The sequence below is a fragment of the Ahaetulla prasina genome, chromosome 1, assembly GCF_028640845.1.
Source record: "Ahaetulla prasina isolate Xishuangbanna chromosome 1, ASM2864084v1, whole genome shotgun sequence".
NCBI classification, from domain to species: domain Eukaryota; kingdom Metazoa; phylum Chordata; class Lepidosauria; order Squamata; family Colubridae; genus Ahaetulla; species Ahaetulla prasina.
This window is the reverse complement of record NC_080539.1, coordinates 331,227,828-331,234,804: the sequence shown is the minus strand read 5'-3', so window position 1 is coordinate 331,234,804 and position 6,977 is coordinate 331,227,828.

The window sequence follows — 6,977 nt, the reverse complement described above, 5'->3', positions numbered from 1 at the left end:
AGAAAGAAATTACTTACTTGAAGTATGTATTTACAATGTAACACAGCACAGGATGCCCTGAAACATAATTACTATGTTTTGGTTTGGTAAGCTACCTCATTAGAGGAACCAAGAGATTCAACTGTAAGGTACCAATTCCTTGGGTGGCCTCATAAAAGCATATATTTCTTATCTGAAAAGATCCTGAGAAGTCCAGGTCTAAAAGAAATATGTAGCAATTGCCAAATTTTCAGTGATTCTAGTACTTATTTCAAATAAAGGATGCCCCAATATTGCTCACCTCAAACATAAATGCTAAGAACTCAAGAGAAAGATCAAGGAAATAAGGCCAATTGGCACAAAAGTGCCTTTATGATGCCTCCTAGTGCAACAAGTTAGACTTTCTTCTTAGCAAACTTTCAGTTTTAATATTTCATTCTATGTTTTTAGTGATACAAATCATATATTTACATTCCATTTATACATCTGAATGTCTAACAGCCCCATGATACCACGAAGGCCCTACTCATATTTAACTGAAATCCCCTTTCTCAGATAGGAGTCACACATATTTATCATGCCCTTCTGGCCTCCAAATGGATACAGCTGACAATTATGGAAAGACGCTACTAGATTACCCATCCCTTGAGGTGGTAGTGGAAATGCAAGACCCAAACAAGATGGCAGAATAGACTTTTTTTTTATTGGCCAAGTGTGATTGGACACAAAAGGAATTTGTCTTGGTGCATATGCTCTCAGTGTACATAAAAGAAAAGATACCTTCATCAAGGTAGAACACTTACAACACTTAGTGATGGTCATAGGGTACAAATTTAACACTTAATGATACAACACTTAATGATAATCATAGGGTACAAATAAGCAATCAGGAAACAATCAATATCGATATAAATCATAAGGATTACAAGCAACAAAGTTACAGTCATACAGTCATAGTGGAAGGAGATGGGTGATGGGAACAATGAGAAGATTAATAGTGCAGATTTAGTAAATAGTTTGTCAGTGTTGAGGGAATTATTTGTTTAGCAGAGTGATGGCGTTCAGGAAAAAACTGTTCTTGTGTCTAGTTGTTCTGGTGTGCAGTGCTCTATAGCGTCGTTTTGAGGGTAGGAGTTGAAACAGTTTATGTCCAGGATGTGAGGGATCTGTAAATATTTTCATGGCCCTCTTCTTGATTCGTGCAGTATACAGGTCCTCAATGGAAGGCAGGTTGGTAGCAATTATTTTTTCTGCAGTTCTAATTATCCTCTGAAGTCTGTGTCTGTCTTGTTGGGTTGCAGAACCAAACCAGACAGTTATAGAGGTGCAAATGACAGACTCAATAATTCCTCTGTAGAACTGGATCAGCAACTCCTTGCGCAGTTTGAGCTTTCTGAGTTGGCGCAGAAAGAACATTCTTTGTTGTCCTTTTTTAATGATGTTTTTGATGTTAGCTGTCCATTTTAGATCTTGTGATATGGTAGAACCTAGAAATTTAAAGATTTCTACTGTTGATACTGTGTTGTCTAGTATTGTGACAGGTGGAAGTATGGAAGGGTTTCTCCTAAAGTCTACCACCATTTCTATGGTTTTGAGTGTTCAGTTCCAGATTGTTTCGGTCACACCATGAGGCTAGTCGTTTGACCTCCCGTCTGTATGCAGATTCATCATTGTCTCGAATGAGACCGATCACTGTTGTGTCATCTGCGAACTTCAGTAGTTTAACAGATGGATCGTTGGAGATGCAGTCATTAGTATACAGAGAGAAGTGGGGAGAGCACACAGCCTTGGGGGGCCCCTGTGCTAATTGTACAGGTATTTGATGTGATCTTGCTTAGCTTCACCTGCTGCTTCCTGTTTGTTAGGAAGCTTGTGATGCACTTACAAGTCTGTTCCGGTACCTGTAGCTGGTTTAGCTTAGTTAGAAGAGTGTCTGGAATGATGGTATTGAATGCTGAACTAAAGTCTACAAAGAGGACCCTTGCATAGGTCTTTAGAAATTCAAGATGTTGTAGGATGTAGTGCAGAGCCATATTAACAGCATCATCTGTTGATCTATTTGCTCGGTATGCAAATTGCAAGGGGTCTAACAGCGGATCTGTGATGGTTTTCAAGTGAGACAGCACTAGCCTTTCAAAGGTTTTCATGACTACAGATGTTAAAGCAACTGGTCTATAGTCATTCAGTTCCTTGATGGTGGGCTTCTTCAGCACTGGGATGATGGTAGAGCGTTTGAAGCAAGAAGGAACATAGCACATCTCTAGTGATTTATTGAAGATATGGGTGAAGATGGGGGCCAATTAGTCAGCACAGACTTTTAAGCAAGAAGGAGTTATCTTGTCTGGCCCTGGAGCTTTTCCTGGCTTTTGTCTGTGAAATAGGTCCTGCACTTCCTTTTCAATGATCACTAGGGGTTGTGAACCCAATGGGATGGTGTCAGTTGTAGGAGGCTTGGCTGTTGTTGGTGTGTCTGAGATGGGGGTTGTGGAGATAGGTGGCTGTAGTTTCCTTTCAAATCTGCAGTAACTCATTCAGGTCATCTGCCAGTTGTTGATTTCCTTCAGCCTGGGAAGGAGGTTTGCCATAGCCGGTGATATTTTTAAGACTTTTCCACGTTTGCTGGTTCATTTGTTGAGAACTGATTCTTTAGCTTTTCAGAGTAGCTTCTTTTTGCTGCTCTGATCTCCCTTGTTAGTACATTTCTGTTAGTACATTTCAGCATTTTATCACCTTTTCTGTAGGCTTCCTCTTTGAAATGATGTAGCTGCTTAAATTTAGGTGTGAACCAAGGTTTGTTGTTATTGTATATTCGCAAGTTCCTTGTTGGTACACATAGGTCTTCACAGAAGCTGACATATGATGTTACAGTATCTGTAAGTTCATCCAGGTCTGCAGAGGTATCTTCAAAAATATTCCAATCAGTGCAGTCAAAGCAAGCCTGTAGCTTTAATTTTGCCTCCTCAGTCCAGGTCTTCACTGATTTAATTGTTGGTTTTGTGGTTTTAAGTCTTTGCCTGTAAGCAGGTACAAGGTGAATCATGCAATGATCAGAGTGTCCATCCTACAGCTGCTCGTGGTAAAGACCGATAAGCATCTTTTAGTGTTGTGTAGCAATGGTCTAAAGTATTTTTTTTATTTTTGTCACAACATTATATACAAGCACATACAGTGAAAGGAAACAATAGGACAGGAACGGTAGGCACTTTTGTGCACTTATGCACGCTCCTTATAGTCCTCTTAGGAATGGGGTGAGGTCAATGGTAGACAGATTTTGGTTAAAGCTTTTGGGAGTTTGAGAAGAGACCACAGAGTCAGGTAGTGTATTCCAAGCATTAACAACTGTTACAAAAGTCATATTTTCTGCATTCAAGATTGAAGCGGTTAACATTAAGTTTGAATCTATTGTTTGCTCTTGTATTATTGTGATTGAAGCTGAAGCAGTCTTTAACAGGAAGGACATTGCAATAGATGATTCTGTGTGTTAAACAGACAGACGGCGGAGTTCTAAGTTTTCTAATCTCAGGATTTCAAGTCTGGTGGTATAAGGTATTTTGTTGTTTACAGAGGAGCGGAGAACTCTTCTTGTAAAATATTTCTGGACTCGTTCAATTGTATTAATGTCAGAGATGTGGTATGGGTTCCAGACAGGTGAGCTGTATTCAAGAATAGGTCTAGCAAATGTTTTGTATGCTCTGGTTAGTAGTGTAGTTTTTGGAAAAGAAGCTACGCAAAATTAGGTTTACAACTCTTAGAGCCTTTTTTGCGATGTAGTTGCAGTGGGCTTTGGCACTTAGATCATTTGATATGAAAACTCCAAGGTCTTTAACAGGGTGGGGGTCATCTGTAAGGTAATGTCCATTAAGCCTGTACTTAATGTTTGGGTTCTTTTTTCCAATATGTAAGACTGAACATTTGCTGGTTGAGATTTGGAGTTGCCAAGTTTTGGACCAATCGGCTACAAAGTCAAGGTCTTTTTGAAGGGTAGTAGTATTGTTGGTGGTGTTAAATAGTTTGACATTGTCAGCAAAGAGAACACAATAACTTGAGATATGGTCACAGAGATCATTTATGTATAGTATGAAGAGCGTTGGTCCAAGTATTCTTGCCTCTAGTGGGACAATTGACATGCTGAAAGTATTTTGGTAGCTCTTCCTTTAAGTTTGCCTTGTTTAGATCTCCCAGAATAAGGGCCAGTGAATTGGGGTATTTGGCTTCAGCCTGCATGATTTGGTCAGCTAGAGTTCATAATGCCTTGTTTACACAGGTTTGTGGTGGGACATAAACAGCAATTAGAAGAAATGAGAATACACGATGCAAATAGTATGGTTTGCAATTGATAATTAAAGTCTCTAAATTGTCATCACAGAATTTGTATATTACAGTTAAATCCTGACACCAGCTGCTATTAATATATAGGCATAAGCCTCCTCCCTTCTTTTTACCAGATGTTTCTGTAATTCTGTCTGATCGTTCAATCTGAAACCCTGGGATATGCAGGCTACTATCTTAAATTGATTCATTTAACCAGGTTTCAGAGAAACATAGGACTGCTGAATTGTGAAAATCAGAATTGTATTTGTTTAAGAGGAGTATTTCATCCATCTTATTAGCAAGTGAATGTACATTGGTTAGGAAAATTGAAGGCAGAGGAGTTTTATTTCTCTTATTTCTTAGCTTGATTAGAATCCTCGCCCGTTTACCTCTCCTTTGCCGCTTCCGCTGTTTGGTTTTTTTGGTAATCCATGACTCCACGGAAATTGCCTCTTTCTGCGTTAGAATCTCCTCCACGTTTGTAAAGGGGTGTGTGTGTGAGATCACAGAAAGCTGCTCCTTAAAGAAATGTTGCTTCATTTTTAGCAGATGGTCTCATGAGTAGGAAATCCGTAGTGAGTCGCAGAGAATAATTAGAAATAAAGAAACCATTAGAGAGCATTTCACCGAGGCAGCCTTCATTGGCACCATCTTGGAAGGAAGTATGTGTATGAATTGTATGAAGCTGTGAAATGCTAATCTAATTACATCCAAGATTAAATTTACCTGGCAAAGGATTTTATTTATTTATCATATTTAAGAACCACCAATCTCTCTCACAGAGGGAGTCCGGGCAGTGTACATTAAAATATTAAAAGCATAAAAACAACATATGGTTTGCCTCAACACAGTACAGTATCTACAATCAATGAAACATATAACATAAAAACAGAAAATGTTGATACTAGTGTGCATGTTTGACTGCAGTCTGACCCTATTTCTTCTGTATCATCACAAGTTGTTTTGTTTTTTAAGCAGCTGATATGGAGAAGAAATTGCTAACCAAGGTGAAGCTAATTATAAGCTGTTCTGGATGATGACTGTTTCATGCTTGCTTAATCATGCATTAGTATGATTAAAACAAAGATGAACATATGCCAAGAAATTTCACACTCCATATACATTACCAGTCCAATGGAGAAAATCATATTCTATAACTTTTCCAACAAAGTTTACATAATCATTATTGACTGTCACCAGGATACTAGCTAATTAGTTAATTAATTTGCTAATTGCTGATTACACATTCTGAGATTGCAGTCTGAGGTAGGAAGAACCATTTTCAAATACAGATGTGTTTTCTAGAGATTCTGTATTTAGTTTATATCTTATTATCAAATTTCTGTAACCTCATATATTCATTGCCTTTTTGATCTGTGCCCCTGGACATTTAAACCTGGTTACTCTACAAGAAAATCAGTGGCAAAAGAACTCCAAAATGAAGTTTGATAACAGATGTTACAGTGCCTTCAGAAACCTAAATTAAACCTAGCCCTGTTCTCCCCAAATTGTTGGTAAGCAGATAATTGCTGCCTAGTGCTGCCCCTTTTTTGTTGGATCCTTATCAGATATGTTTTGCCCAAGATTAACCAATCTTTAATTTCACCTCCTTGTAGTATGCTTGGCAATGCAGTGTAGATCAGTCAGATGTTTCAGCCAAAACCATGCAGTTCATCTTTAACTGGTGATGACCAATTCTGGGTCTGTGCCATTTTCTCCACATTTCTGCCGTTATTGCCAGTTCTTTTTTTCTTCTCCACCTTTGTATTCGTTATATTTCTATGCCCAGAACTGCAGTTTCTCTCTTCATTGACAAATTGTAGTAACATTTCTGACTGAACTGAACTTGCTTGTAGTGTGCAATTCACCTTTGTATCTGTTAATTTTCTTGGATATGGCTGTCATTTTCTGCTTTATTATTTCCAGTGCTTCCTTTATCTTAGGTGATATTTTTTAATCAAGTATTTTTGGTCTTGTTCTTTAGCTTCTTTTCCTTCATCTGTTCTAGCTTTCTTGCTCCGATCTTAGCATGCTGATCTTATTTTCCAACCTGATCTTCCATTCTGGTGATGCACTGTTTGGTTTTTTGTTTATTTTCTTATTTGTTGATTTTGCATCCAAGATCTTCAGTGGTAACTACAGCTGTGGTGCACATCAGTTGGTTGGTTTTTTGCAGTGAACTAGTTCTTATTTTTGCTATTATTGTATTAGAATCTTTTAAGACTTGTGCTGTTTTTTTTGTAACCGAGTTCAATATCGACCATCTTATTCTATCATTTGTGTGCCCTTCTAAATGCTCAGTTATTCTTTGTTTCAATTCCTCTTATTTTTCAGTTAGAGGACTTTGTTCTTTCTGAGTAGGTAGAAGAGAGGGTGCCTGGTTTGGGAAGGAGATTGGTTCAGCAGCTATGCTGGCTTCCTCCATTGCTGATTCTCCTGGTTTGCCACTACTCTGAGCTACTTCTGGCAAGGCTTTGAATTCTTTGCCTTGGGTAGCAATTTGTTTGAAACAATGAACATTGAAACAATGTTCATTACTAACATTGCTGGGATATAGAGGAAGAACCATCTCTTTGAGGTTAATAAATTTCTGTTTTAAAAATATAAAGTATCTGTAGCTCTATACAAGCTGGTCAAAATAATTTATATATTCAGGATTCTGCAATTTACCTCTAAAGTTGCAAAAC